Below are 16,220 nucleotides of genomic sequence, written 5' to 3' on the forward strand. Positions count from 1 at the left end.
CTGGAAGGATTAAAATCTGATTAACTAAAGAAAAATCATTCTCTAAGAAGGGTTGAGATTTTTACTTTTATCACTCATCACTATGAGTGTTTAATGGCCATGGTTGTTTCTTTTTGTTATTTAATTAGGTTGAAAAAATTTTTTTAAATGTTTATTTACTTTTCAGAAAGAGACAGAGAGAGCGAGTGAGCAAGCAGGGGAAGGGCAGAGAGAGAAAGACACAGAATCTGAAGCAGGCTCCAGGCTCTGAGCTGTCAGTCCAAGAGCCCAATGCAGGGCTTGAACTCATGAACTGTGAGATCATGACCTGAGCCAAAACTGGACACTTAACCGACTGAGCCACCCAGGCGCCCCTAGGTTAAAAATCTTTTAAGTGGTATGTACCTTCCATTAAGTCTGTTTTTTTTTTTTTTTTTAATTTTTTTTTTTTTTTAACGTTTATTTATTTTTGGGACAGAGAGAGACAGAGCATGAACGGGGGAGGGGCAGAGAGAGAGGGAGTCACAGACTCGGAAACAGGCTCCAGGCTCTGAGCCATCAGCCCAGAGCCTGATGCGGGGCTCGAACTCACGGACCGCGAGATCGTGACCTGGCTGAAGTCGGACGCTTAACCGACTGCGCCACCCAGGCGCCCCATTAAGTCTGTTTTCTAACGATACCTTTGATGACGCCTGCAACCCCACCTACCTTCCTGTACAAATAATCCCATCTTGTTCTAATTCTTCCCCCCTCCCCCACATTTATCCTTTTATTTATTTATGTTTATTGTTTATTGTCTAGCAATCCCAAATAGAACATAAATGCCACGAGGGCAGATTTTAGTCTGTTTAGTTCACTGGTATTCCAAGACAATTAAAAATGTACCTGGCACAGCGCTCAATAAATATTTGGTGAATGATGAATAAACTGCTTAGTAATATATATACTGTATGATTCACAATTCCAACATTGAGAAACTCTTATACTGTAGCATCAGGAGACATGCTCAAGAATGTTCATCACAGCATTTTTCACAAAAACCCATAACTGGAAACAATCCAAATGTCCATCAACAGTAGAAATAAAATCCTAAGTTATATTTAATAAAATACTTCATAGCAATGAAATCAATGTACTTAAGTGTTATCAACATGACTAAATCCCCAAAATTATTTTGAGTAAAGAAAGGAAGTCCTAGCAGAATATATATACCATTTAAGTTCAAAAATCCAAATAAAATATTTTATGTAAAGTATACCTAGCTGATGAACTATAAAGAAAAGCATTTATTTAAATATGTTGATTCACTCACTAGAGCTGCGTTGCTCTGAGGCTTATTAGTCCCCTAGTGACTAGTCTAGAGTTAGAAGAGAGCTGTGACAAAAGCCAGCAGATCTCTGACTGGGTCTGAGGTCTCAATCGCACCATCCATCTCCTTGACTTGGGTGCTAATGATTAGCACACAAGTCTGGACAATGGCTAGGCCTAGCAAAGAGGAAAGAAGCAGCACTTCCTCCCTAGTACTAACTTCAACCCATCTACTGTTCCTGAACTAGACTCCTTCCTAGGCCTAGGAAGATGGGTGAATGGTGCAAATGAGACCTCAGACCCAGTCAGAGTTCTGCTGGCATTTGTCAGAGCTCTCTTCTAACTCTAGGCTAGTCAGTAGGGGACTAATAACCCTCAGAGCAACCCAGCTCTAGTGAGTGAATTAAGTATAATCCCCATTTTACAGATCAAAAAACTCATCACCATCACTTGTCCATGGTCATACTACTAAGCAGCAAATCTGGGATTTCAATCCTGCCTAATGACACATCTTCTATACATTCTACATGGAACATATTTAAATAAAAAAGATAAAATATGAACCTTAAAACCATATACACCTAAGTTATTCCTTTTCATTGATTTCTTTATAACCCCTAAATCTTTCGAGCCTATATTTCCTCTTCTGTAAAACAACAGTAAATGATCATCATGATGATAATGGTTACCATGTTGAGAGCTTACTGTGTGCCAGTTATTGTGCTAAATGTTTCACATTCGTTAGAACAAATTTGAGGCAGGATTTTTATAAGGATTATATGAATAAATGTACAAAAAAAGCCTAACAATGTCAGGCTAGTACCTGGTAAACCTGTGCATTATGAACTTTGTGCCTTCCAATTAAAATTAGGCTAACAGGTGACTCCTGAAAGGACCAGCATGTACTTACCTACCTGATTCCCTCAAAGTATGATCTACTAACATTACAAATGAATTTGGAGTCACAGATGCACTTCTACCTAGATGTAACAAAATGTTGGTGTATCTTAAATTTGTGTCTCTTCTCAAACTTCCTTCCAAGTCTAAGATTTGTCAACATAAGAAAAATCAGACACTGCATTTATACACTAAATAACTGAATGTTTGTATGAAGAAAGTGATTTTTTTTGACACACTATCCTGGGAAGGCCGAGAATACTCTGGAGACATAACTCAACTCTCATTTTTGAAAAGGGAAAAGCTGAAATACAAAAGGAAAGTAGGGAGTCAACTTTAAAGAGAAACAGTAAAGCAAATGGATCTCACAAATGCTATAAACTGCTTCTGTTAGCTGATAGCAAGGTAAGAAGACTACAGAGTATGTGGTGGGAAGTAGCTAAACAAGGAAACCACTATTTATTGAAACAAGTAACACTTCAGTATTATATTCTTCTGCATTTTATTTTTATGTTTGTTTATTTTTGAGAGAGAGATAGAGTGAGAGCCGGGGTGGGAGACAGGGTGGGCAGGGCGACAGAGAGAGGGAGACACAGAATCAGAAGCAGGCTCCAGGCTCTGAGCTGTCAGCACAGAGCCTGACATGGGGCTGGAACACACAAACCATGAGATCATGACCTGAGCCAAAGTCAGATGCCTAAATGACTGAGCCACGCGGGTGCCCCTATTTTTCTGCATTTTATTTTATATTTAAAAAAATTTTTTTAATGTTTATTTAGTTAGAGAGAGAGAGTGAGCGAGCAGGGGAGGGGCAGAGAGAGAGAGAGGGAGACGCAGAATCCGAAGCAGGCTCTAGTCTCCGAGCTGTGAGCACAGAGCCTGATGCAGGGCTCGACCTCACAAGCTGTGAGATCATGACCTGAGCCGCAGTCAGACGCTTAACTCACTGAGCCACCGAGGCACCCCTATTTTCTGCGTTTTAAAGGAAAAGGACTTATGGAGTTATAAATTCATTACCCCTCTAAATGTAAGTTTCTGTGTTGGTGAAGTGAAATCATGAAACATGTTTAGACAACTGTTAAGGTCACATGACTGATGTAGGAAATTAATGACACATTATAAATTATACACTTATAAAAGCAAATGGACTTAAAATGAACTTACTAGGATTTGGTTTTATTCTTTTGTCTACAAATTAAATGTTTACAGCTTTTTGTGAAGCCTTAGTTTCTAAACCTAAGCATAATGCACGGCTTATGCTTTGACATTAAGTGCCAGGAATGACTGGCAACTCTTAGACTACTCATCTCCACAAGAAAGACATATGTGGACTTAAAGCCTCTTATTAAATGCTGTATCACAGACCCAAGTGAGTTCAATGATAGGACCATGAGATGGATCACAACCAGTCAGGAAACTATATTCCAACATCCAGGGGACTTTTTTAAAAACTAGAGGATCTACACTGTGCAAAATAATGCTCTGTCCATGGTCCCATCAATACCAGGATGGCTTCCTCTTTAAAGATACATACATGTGTATATAACAAAAGACCTAATTAACATTTTTAATGTTTATTTATTTTTGAGAGAGACAGAGACAGAGCACGAGTGGGAGAGGGGCAGAAAGAGCAGTATAGACAGACTCCAAAGCAGGCTCCAGGTTCTGAGGTGTCAGCACAGAACCTGACACAGGGCTTGAACTTGTGAATCGTGAGATCATGACCTGAGCTGAATGAAGTCAGTTGCTTAACTGACTGAGCCACCTAGGTGCCCCTCAGAAGACTTAATTAAATAGTACCTATAAGAAACCCAATTAAATACAAACACAGGTTAAAAAAAAAATAAAAGAATGCAAACAGATACACAGTCAACAATAAGCCTATAAAAACCTGGTCAATTTTATAATGATATCAGACAGAGGAGACAACAGAACAAGAACTTTTACCAGATATAAATTGGGACAATGTATAAAGATAAAGGGGTCAATTCCTTACAAAGATATATAATCCTAAATGGAAATGCACTTAATTAACAGAGCTTCATAACACAATGTAAAAATTGATACAGCTGAGAAGAGAACAAAGTTGTAATCATCAAGACAGCATGGTGTTGGCACAAAAACAGACACATAGACCAATGGAATAGACTCCAAAATTGGACCCACAAAAGTATGGCCAACTAATCTTTGACAAAGCAGGAAAGAACACCCAATGGAAAAAAGACAGTCTCTTTAACAAATGGTGCTGGGAAAACTGGACGGCAACATGCAGAAGAATGAACCTAGACCACTTTCTTACACCATTTGCAAAAATAAACTCAAAATGCATGAAGGACCTAAATGTGAGACAGAAAACCATCAAAATCCTAGAGGAGAAAGCAGGACAAAACGTCTCTGACCTCAGCCGCAGCAATTTCTTACTTGACACATCCCCAAAGGCAAGGGAATTAAAAGCAAAAATGAACTATTGGGACCTCATGAAGATAAAAAGCTTCTGCACTGCAAAGGAAACAATCAACAAAACTAAAAGGCAACCAATAGAATGGGAAAAGGTATTTGTAAATGACATATCATACAAAGGGCTAGTATCCAAAATCTATAGAGAACTCACCAAACTCCACACCCAAAAAACAAATAATCCAGTGAAGAAATGGGCAGAAGACATGAATAGACACTTCTCTAAAGAAGACATCCAGAGGGCCAACAGGTACATGAAAGGATGCTCAACGTCGCTCCTCATCGGGGAAATACAAATCAAAACCACACTGAGATACCACCTCACACCTGTCAGAGTGGCTAAAATGAACAAATCAGGAGGCTACAGATGCTGGCGAGGATGTGGAGAAATGGGAAACCTCTTGCACTGTTGGTGGGAATGCAAACTGGTGCAGCCTCTCTGGAAAACAGTGTGGAGGTTCCTCAAAAAATCAAAAATAGATCTACCCTATGACCCAGCAATAGCACTGCTAGGAATTTACCCAAGGGATACAGGAGTGCTGATGCATAGGGGCACTTGTACCCCAATGTTTATAGCAGTACTTTCAACAATAGCCAAATTATGGAAAGAGCCTAAATGTCCATCAACTGATGAATGGATAAAGAAATTGTGGTTTATATACACAATGGAATACTACTTGGCAATGAGAAAGAATGAAATATGGCCTTTTGTAGTAACATGGATGGAAATGGAGAGTGTGATGCTAAGTGAAATAAGTCCTACAGAGAAAGACAGATACCATATGTTTTCACTCTTATGTGGATCCTGAGAAACTTAACAGAAGACCATGGGGGAGGGGAAGGGGAAAAAAAAAAAAAGAGACAGAGAGAGGGAGAGAGCCAAAGCATAAGAGACTCTTAAAAACAGAATAAACTGAGGGTTGATGAGGGTGGGTGATGGGCATTAAGGAGGGCACCTGTTGGGAGGAGCACTGGGTGTTGTATGGAAACCAATTTGACAATAAATTTCATATTAAAAAAAAAAAAAAGAATTTCACCAAAAGAACATTTTGCTCTTTCCAAAAAAAAAAAAAAAAAGAGAGAGAACAAATCCATATAACAGATTTTAACTTTTCTCTTAATAATCAATAGGGTAGAATATAAAAGTAAGTAATGATATAAAAGACTTGAACAAAAGAATCAAATAACTTGCTGCAATAGATGTTTAAAGAATACTCAAAGTTAGGGGTACTGGAGTGACTCAGTTAAGCATGTGACTTCAGCTAAGGTCATGATCTTGCAGTCTGTGATTTCGAGCTCTGCGTCAGGCTCTGTGCTGACAGCTCAGAGTCTGGAGCCTGCTTTGGATTCTGTGTCTCCTTCTCTCTCTGCCCCCTCCCCCACTCATGGTCTGTCTCTCAAAAAAGAAAAAAATGTTAAAAAAAAAATACCCAAAGTTAGCAGAATACATATTAAGTGTGCATAGAATATTTACCAAGATATACCATATGCTGGGCAACAAAACAAGTATGAATAAATTAAAAGAACTAAAAACACACAAAATATGTTCCATGACCACAATGAGATAAACTTAGAAACTAGAAACAGGAAGAAATGGAAAACTCCCACACATGTGGAAATTGAAGAAAGGCATAAAAAAAATCAATGATCTAGGAAGCTTCCACATCAAGAAGCTGGAAAAAGAATTGCAAATTAATCCCAAGGAAAGTAGAAGGAAGGAAATAATGAGCAGAAACTACTTAATAAAAACAAAGAAAATGAGAATAAAGAGGGGGAAAAAGCAATGTAACCGAAGCCAGTTCAGGAGGGAGGTAGGGTGATTGTCAAAATTAATACTTTAGCTAGACTAATCAAAAAATTATTAATGAAATAATTAGAAATAAAAATAGAGGTCATTCTACAGATTTTGTGGACCTTATAAAAGCTAGTATGGGAATATTTTGATCAGCATGATTAAATGTATTGATTCTTTGAAAGACACAATTCTCAAAATCTTCAAAAAAACAGAAAACCTGGGTGGCTCAGTCAGTTAAGCATCTGATTCTTGATTTCAGTTCAGGTCATGATCTCATGGTTCATGAGATCGAGCACCATGCTAGACTCTGTACTGGCAGTGAGGCACCTACTTGGGATTGTCTCTCTCCCCCATTTTCTCTTTGTCCCTCCCCTGCCTGCACACACTGTCTCTGTCTCAAAATAAACTTAAAAAAAAAAAAAAGAAGAAGAAAATGTGAATAGCCCTTTATCAATTAAAGAAACTCAATTTGTATTTAAAAGTCTTCTCACCAAGAAAAGTGAAGATGTAGAAGGAACTGGTGGTGAATTCCCTCAAACATTTAAATATAACACCAACTTTTCTAAACAACTCTTAGAAGACAGAAACGGAAGGGACACTTCTCATGTCATTTTATAAAACCAATAATGCCCTGATACTAAAATCAGATGCAATCATTACAAGGACAGAAAAGTACAGATCAATACCTCTCACAAAGATTAACAAAAACCATTAACAAAATATCAGATGGTCAAATGCAGAAAAAGATACAAAGGAAACTACAAAAATGCAAGGTTGGTTGAGCTTTCAAATAAATTAAACTAATTCACTACATTAATAAAAAAAAAGGAGAAAAGCTATATGACCATCCTTGAAAAATTCAACACCCATGCAAGATAAACTTTCAACACCCTAGGAATAGAAGGAACCTTCCTCAACCTAATAAAATCCATGTGTGAAAATCTTACACCTAACGTGGTTAATGATGAAATACTAAATGCTTTCTGGTGTGACTGGGAAGAAAGCAAGGATTTCCATTCACAACTTCTATTCCAAGCTGTTTTAGTTCATATAAAGAGGCAAGATAAACATAAAAGGTTAACATATTGGAAAGGGAGAAGTAAAACTGATGTCACAGGAAACATAATCGCCTATGTAAACAATTGTAAAGCATACATACATACACACACAAAAGCCACATGAAATAGCTACCAATACTTTAACAAGTTATGTGCAAGAACTGTATAATGAAAACTAAGAAACAAAAATTAAAGATGACCCTTAAAAGAGATATTAAACATGTTCCTGGATTGGAACACTCAATATGGTTAGGTTTTTCCTTCTTCCCCAAACTAAGCTAAAGATTCATTGCAATCCCAATTAAAATCCCAGCAGGCTTTTTTGTAGAAACTGACAAACATGCTAAAATTTATGTGAAAATGCAAAGGACCAAGAATAGCAACAAGTTGAAAAATTAACAAATTCGGAAGACTTATGCTATCTGATTTCAAGACTTACTATACAGCTACAGTAATCAAGACAGGATGGTATTTATATAAGGAAAGAAATACAAACAAACAGAACAGACTCAGGAAATAGACTTATACATATAAAATATAAAACAAGTATTTAATCGTTGTTGCAAAAAGGATGGATTGAAAACAAATATAACTAAGAATTTTATAGAAGTGAAGTGATAAATCCTACAAAGAGAAAAATCTGAAAAGAAAAAGAAAAAAGATCAACAAAAGTAAGACTGATCACCTACTTCTCATGAGCAACAATGGAAATCAGAGGACAGTGGAAAGACATCTTCCAAGTGATAAAATACAATAACTGCCTAGCCAGACCTCTAAACCCAGTAGAATTATCTTTAAAGATCAATTAAGATGTACTACTTGAAAGTTCAACAACTTTATAATATATGATCTGGCCAGTCCACCTCAATATACTATTCTATGAGCAAATCTGACATTATTTTCTTCCTGATGCGATGCGATCTAAACAATATAGCATCTTCTATGAAGTATTATTACCCAACAAGGTTCAACCTGAATTTAATCACCTAAAACTTCCAGTTGAGAGGAACGACTTAAAGAGCCTATGAGGAAACATCACAGAAACCCAGAATGCAAAATATTTTACAATCCAACTGACTTGTTCTCTCCACCAAGTCCAAATCATAGAAACAGGAATAGGAGAAGGAACTATTCTAGATTAAGAAAGATTTAAGAAAGAAAATACCAAATGTAGCTAATCCTTGACTGGATTCTGGCTTGAACAATACAACTGTAAAGGACATTTTGAGAACAAGATGTGAAAATGTGTACTAACCTTAGAATATTAGAAAATAACAGCTACTTTAGTTACCCACAATAATGATATGGGATTATTAAGGTGACTGTTGTTATTTCTGGGAGATGCAAGTGAAGGTATTTAAGGATCAAATGCCAAATCTATGATTTACTTTAAAAAAGCAGTGAAAGTGGCAACAAAGGATGTCAAAAACAATTGCAGCTTCAGGAGTTGGTCTCTCCACCAAAACAAACATTAAGCTAGAAAAAACAACAACAACAACAAAACAAAACAAACTATCAGAATCCACAATGTCAAAACTCTGGAGCTTATTCACACATTTATAGCAACCAGAGAAGTGCTTAATGGAGAGAGAGTCTGCTGAACTTTGGTAAAAAGAGTTGCTTGGGTGAACCACCCACAACGCCTCCTTCCTTTATCCTGTTGCAATGTGGGGAGAGCAGCCTACATTCCTCAAGTGGCTGGTGGTTCCAGGGTGGACAGTGGACAGTAAGGATCTCGTGATCTAAAATTCTGGAGTTTTGTGATTTGAGTAGTATGAGGTTTCTGCAGGCTATAGCAGCTTCTTTGGTAGCATCTATCAGAAAATCTACAGAGGTTCGGGGCACCTGGGTGGCTCAGTCGGTTGAGCGTCCGACTTCGGCTCAGGTCATGATCTCGAGGTCTGTGAGTTTGAGCCCTGCATCAGGCTCTGTACTGACAGCTCGGAGCCTGCTTTGGATTCTTTGTCTCCCTCTCTCTCTGCCCCTCCCCTGCTCGTGCTCTGTCTCTCTCTCTCTCTCTCCGTCAAAAATAAATAAACATTAAAAAAAAAAAAAATCTACAGAGGTTGGGGTGCCTGGATGGCTCAGTTGGTTAAGCATCCAACTCTTGATTTCAGCTCAGGTCATGATCTCATGGTTTGTAAGTTTGAGCCCCATGTGGGGCTCTGCACTGACAGTGTGGAGCCTGCTTGGGATTCTCTCTGCCCCTTGCCCACTAGTGCACACTCTCGCTCTCTCTCTCTCTCAAAATAAACAAATAAACTTTTAAAAAAATCTAAAGAGGCATATACACTAAAAAAAAAATCCACATATTAAAAATATTCTCTAAGATGTCACAGGCTGAGTGCCAAGATTACGGGTCAATACACATAAGAAAGGCTTTGCAAAAACAGTTTAGAAAAGTCATTATACAAATAGGCCACTGAAGACCTCAACAAGCAATAAAATCAAATCCTGAAGAGGAGAAGAACCTGATTTCCAGAGTTATCATAATATACTACTCAAAATGTCCAGTTTTCAACAAAAAATTACAAAGCATTCAAAGAAACCAGGAAAGATAATTCATCCATAAGAAACAGGAATTTGGCAGAACTGGCAGATTTGAAAAGGCAGAAAGAAAAAGAAAAGAACCAGCAAAAGAAATAAGTCAGCAAACCTGAAGGTAAGTCAGCTGAAATTATCCAGACTAAGAAGTAGAGTAAAAAGATGAAGAAAATTGACTAGAACCTGAGGGACCTGTGGGATAATTTGAAAAGATAACAGTTGAAAACCTCCTAAATTTGATGAAAGACATGAATCTGTATACTTAAGAAGGGGAGTGGGGTGGAGGGAGGGGAAGGAGTAGAGATGGGGACACTTCAAACAAATTAAACACAAAGAGATCTAATTACGGTAACTCTGGAATTCTAATGGTCTCACTCCTCACAGACTGCTGATTTTTGCTTGTTGATGGAGGTAATATCCCATTTGAGACTTCTCCAAACTATTTTGCAAAGTATGTATGTATTCTTTGTTGAGTGTACTCACTGAAGTTTCTGTTCCATGCTGTCTGGTGGCCAGCCAATAACCTGAAAAAGATTTCCTTAAATATCTGGCTCCAAAAGGGGAAGGAGATACCATCACTTTAAATTGCAGCAAACATCAATGTCCAGTCCTCAGGTATCTGTCAAACCAGTGAAAATACACAACCCCAAATTTTTGGAGCCCTCTGCCGAAGGGCACCAGCCTCTCCCTTCATCAAGCACTCTCCTGCTTCTTTTAAGAGTCTGTCCAAGGTCCAGAGTCTGAAATAGCAGATTCTAGTCATTTTCTCCAGTCTATTGGTTGTTTCAGTGAAGAGACTGACCCCTACCAAGTCCCACTCTGTGATTATGCATGATTGTCACTTTGACTTAATCAGAATGTAAAACTATTGTACATCAAATAGCACTATTAGGGTGAAAAGACAACACACAGGGAGAAAAATATTTGCAAATCACATCTAATAAGGTTTTAATATCTAGAATCTATAAAGAATCCCTACAACTCAACAAAAATTCAGAACCAGGCAAAGGACTTAAATAGACATATCTCCAAAAAAGATACACCAACAGCAAACAAGCATATGAAATATTCTCATCATTAATCATTAGGGAAATGTAAAAAACCGCACTAAGATACCACTTCAAACTCATAAGAATGGCTATTATCCAAGCGGGGGTGGAGGGGGGTGGGGGGAGGAGAAAACAAGGAATATAAGAGTTGTGCAGAGGATGTGGAGAAATTAGACCCTCAGACATGGCTAAAGGGATACAGCAGATCAAATGGTGCAGCCAATGCAGAAAACAGTTTAGTGATTCGTCAAAGAGTTAACCACAGAATATACCATATGATCTAGCATTTCCACTCCTACTAGATACATGCTCCACAGAACTTAAAACAAGACTCATACATCATACAGCAGCATTATTCACAACAGGGAAATTGTGTCTGTGTCCATCATAGATGAATGAATAAAAAAAATGTGCTGTATCTATAAAATAGAGTATTATTCAGTCATTAAAAGGAATGAAATTCTGATACATGCTACAACATTGATAATCCTTGAAAATACTAAACGAAATAAAGCAGACAAAAAAAGGACAAATGCTATATAATTCTACTTATATGAGGTATCTATAAGGCAAATTCAGAAGGACAGAAAGTGAAAGAGAGGTTACAAGGGGCAGGGAGGAGGAAACGAGTTATTGTTTAGTGAGTACAGAATGTCTATTTAGGATGAGGAAAAATGTTCTGGAAATAGCGGTGATGGTTACACAACATTATATTTGTACTTAATGCCATGAAATTTTATGCCTAAAAATGGTTACATTGGTAAATTATACATTATGTATATTTTACCACAATTAAAAAAATATTCAAAACGTTGGTAAGGCATAGTAAACCCAAATGAATTACAAGAAAATCAATTGAACGGTCATACTTTCTCAAGTGAAACAGAAAACCTGAAAAGTCTTATTATAGATAAAACTTTAAGAAAACTGATTCAAAAGTCAAAAATCTTCCCACAAAGAAAAGCACAAAGCACTGATTACTATTATATATTCGAGAAAGAAAGAATTACAATCTTACACAAATTCTTTCAGAGAACTGAAAAGGGTGGCACTCTCCATCTTATAAAGCTCACATAACTCTACAGGAAACCTCGTAAGAGTAGAATAAAAAAAGGAAAATCACAAATGAGCAAAAGGAAGATGGTAGTGGAGCAGGAGGACCCTGAGCTCACCTCAACCCATGAATACAACTAGGTAACTATCAAAACATCCTGAATAACCTAGAAATTGACCTGAAACTGACAGAACAAACTCTACAACTAAAGGTGAGAGAAGAGGCCACGTTGCAGAAGGTAGGAAGGGCTGAGATGTAGTTTAGGGGAGAAATAGATCATGGCTGCTGTGTGGAGGAGAGGAGGGAGCTGTGGTCACAAATAAAGGTGAGAGAGAGACAGAGAGAGAAGCACACAGGGGAATACAAATGAGAACATTTCTGCCAAACCACTGGCTTAGAAAACAAAGATGGAGTTTCATGAGTTTTTTCGACCAGTGGGGCTTAAAGCCTGGAGTTTTAAAGGTCAGCAGGCTTGGCTGTGATAGAGCGCCAATGGCACTTCACTGCTCCCAGAGAGAAGACAGGCAAACGGCCTAGGAGCATACAGTATGGAAACAGCAATCTATCTGAAGAGTGCCTGGGGCACAGAGTGGGCAGATTTAATTCACTCTTTTCAGAGAGCATCCCTGAAAGGCAGTGTACAGAGACACCTTTCAGGGAGCAAAGGAGCTGGATGGTGCTATTTCCCTCCCCCATCTGTCAGCAGAAACACAGAGCCACCTGTGGGGAAACAGCACAGTACCAACAATGGGTGCCTAACTTGTTTACACTAAGCACCACTCCCCTGCACTCTTGTGGAAGTGCCCTTCTCAGTCATACCTGATTTAGTCCCAAAGCACAGAACCAGCACAGACCCTGGCCTACATCACTTCTCCTGACCAGAGAGTTTTGCAGGGTCTCAGTTCAGGTGGAGGTAGTGAAAGTCTCATTTCACAAGCAGACCAAAGCACACCTAGTTAAAACTTGCCACACTCAGACCAGGAACCAAACACTGACCATAGCAGGCCCAAACACTGACCAATGGGCCTGAAGGATAGAGCAGCCACAACACAACAGCAGAGTGCATGCAGCACACACCAGAGACACTCCCTGAAGCACCAGATCCTGGGCACTACATGATCTCTTCTTCATAAGGCCATTACTTTAAGGACCAGAAGACATAACTACCTTTTTTAACACAGAGAAGGAGGTAGAGACTTAGACAAGGTATGAAGACAGAGGAATTTATCCCAAATGAAAGAACAAGATAAAGCCAAAGGCAGAGATCTAAGTGAAACAGATATAAGTAACATGCCTGATGGAGAATTTAAAGCAATGATCCTAAGGATACTCACTGGGGTTGAGAAAAGAATAGAAGACATCAATGAGAGCCTTACAACAGAGATAAAACAGTTACAAAAGAATTAGAGATGAAGAGTGTAATAAATGAGATTAGAAACACACTTGATGCAATGAACAATAGGCTGGAAGAAGAAGCAGAGGAATGAATTAATAGCCTCGAAAACAAAGCAATGGAAATTAATCAAGCTAAGCCAAAGAGAGAATTATGGAACACAAGAATGGACTTAGGGAACTCTGTGACTCCATCAAATTTAATAACATTCTTCTTATAGGAGTCCCAGAAGAAGAGAGAAAAAAGGAGGCAGAAAATGTATTTGAAGAAATAAAATTTATTTGGAGGAGAGGAGAAAAGAATCGACTCAAATATGAACAATCATCAACTTAATAAAGAAAGCTATTTGCAGAAGAGGTTATATACAAACCTAATGGCAATCATATATCAAAACCTACTAATAAACGTGCAAAAAAAAAATGCCAAATTTATTACTAAAGAAAATCAGCAAAACACAAAAGACAAGAAAGATCAGAGAAAATTTCCAGAAACCACTAAACAAGTAATAAAATGACACTAAATCCATAGGTATCAATAATTACTTGAATGTCAATGTACTAAACACTCCAATCAAAACACACAGAGTGACAGAGTGGATAAAACAAACAAACATTAAGACCCATCTACATACTACCTACAAGAGGTTCATTTTAGACCTAAAGACACCTGCGGATTGAAAGTGAGGGGATGCGGAAACATTTATCATGCAAATGAGTGTCAAAAGAAAGCCAGAGTGGCAATATTTATATTGGACAAACTAGAGTTTAAAATAAAGACTCTAACAAGAGACAAAGAAGGGCACTATATAATAATAAAGGGAACAACCCAACAAGACGGTGTAACAAATATTTATGCACCCAACATGGGACACCCAAATATATAAAACTAATAACAAACATCAAAGAATTCACTAATTATACAGCAATAGTAGGGCACTTTAACACCCCACCTACATCAATGGACACATCGTCTAAACAGAAAACAAATAAGGAAACCATGGCTTTTAATGACACACTGGGCCAGATGGACTTAACAGATATATTTAGAACATTCTATCCTAAAACAGCAGAATACACGTTTTTTTTCCCAGGTGCACATGGGACATTCTCCAGAAGAGATCACATCTTAGGTCAGAAAACAGACCTCAAGAAATACACAAGACTCGATCCTGCTTGTTCACCTACCTCCTTAGTACCTGTCTGTTCCTAGCAAGGATTCTTTGGGCTGGTGTCTCCCTTCTCCACCTCCCCATACAACAATGACCTCTTCTCAGCCCTTAAAGATCTGGGGGTCCCTCAGCGATGAATGAGGGTTCCTGTTATTCCACATCCTCGCCAGCATTTGATGTTGTCAGTGTCCCAGATTTTGGACATTCTAACAGGAATCCTGGGAAAATGGCGGAGTAGGAGGACGCTGTGTTCACCGCGAGTCCTGCTGATCACTTAGATTCCACGTACAACTGCCTAAATAACCCAGAAAACCGCCAGAAGACTAGCAGAACGGAGTCTCCGGAGCCAAGTGCAGACGAGAGACCCACGGAAGAGGGTAGGAAGGGCGGCGAGGCGGTGTGCGCTCCACGGACTGGCGGGAGGGAGCCGGGGCGGAAGGGCAGCCCGCCAGCCAAGCAGAGCCCCCTCCACGGACTGGCGGGAGGGAGCCGGGGCGCCGGCCAAGCAGAGCCCCCGAGTCTGGCTTGCAAATGTGGCGGGGCCGGACGGAGTGTGTTCCAACAGCAAGCGGGACTTGACATCTAGAAGGTTATAAGCTAACAGCTCTGCTCGGAGAATGGGAGGGCTGGAGGACAACGGGAGGGAGAGTTGTTGAGCCCCAGACGACAGACCTCAGCTTGGCAGGGAACAAAGGCGCTCACCAGTGCCATCTCCCTTGCCCATCCCCCAGCCAAAATCCCAAAGGGAACTGGTTCCTGCCAGGGAACTTGCTTGCACCGCAAGTGAGCATCCCTCTGGGGGGTGTGACTCACTCCCGGTGCCGCAGGGCCCCTCCCTAAGCGGATCTCCGAAGGAAAAGAGAGCTGAGCCTGCCCCTCCCGCCCCCGCCCCCCCCCCCCCAGGTGCACCTTGCCGATCCACCCCAGCTAATATGCCAGATCCCCAGCACCACAAGCCTGGCAGTGTGCAAGTAGCCCAGATGGCCCACACCACCCCACAGTGAATCCCGCCCCTAGGAGAGGGGAAGAGAAGGCACACACCGGTCTGACTGTGGCCCCAGCGGTGGGCTGGGGGCAGACATCAGGTCTGACTGTGGCCCTGCCCACCAATGCAAGTTATTCAAGACAGCACAGGGGAAGTGCCCCGCAGTCCCGCACCACTCCAGGGACTATCCAAAATGACCAAACAGAAGAATTCCCCTCAAAAGAATCTCCAGGAAATAGCAACAGCTAATGGACTGATCAAAAACGATTTAAACAATATAACAGAAAGTGAATTTAGAATAATAGTCATAAAATTAATCACTGGGCTTGAAAACAGTATAAAGGACAGCAGAGAATCTCTTGCTACAGAGATCAAGGGACTAAGAAACAGCCAGGAGGAGCTAAAAAATGCTATCAGTGAGTTGCAAAATAAAATGGAGAAAACAACGGCTCGCATTGAAGAGGCAGAGGAGAGAATAGGTGAACTAGAAGATATAATTATGGAAAAAGAAGAAGCTGCTGAGAAAAAGAGAG

General features: G+C 39.6%; 1 protein-coding gene across 2 annotated transcripts in view; it reads right to left on the reverse strand.

Moving 5' to 3' along the window:
- The window catches only part of TRIM24 (tripartite motif containing 24), a 131,743-nt gene that overhangs the window by 76,053 nt on the left and 39,470 nt on the right, over window positions 1-16,220 (reverse strand). The window lies entirely within an intron of this gene.

The sequence above is a fragment of the Puma concolor genome, chromosome A2, assembly GCF_028749965.1.
Source record: "Puma concolor isolate L17-30 chromosome A2, mPumCon1.1.hap2, whole genome shotgun sequence".
Taxonomy (NCBI): Eukaryota; Metazoa; Chordata; class Mammalia; order Carnivora; family Felidae; genus Puma; species Puma concolor.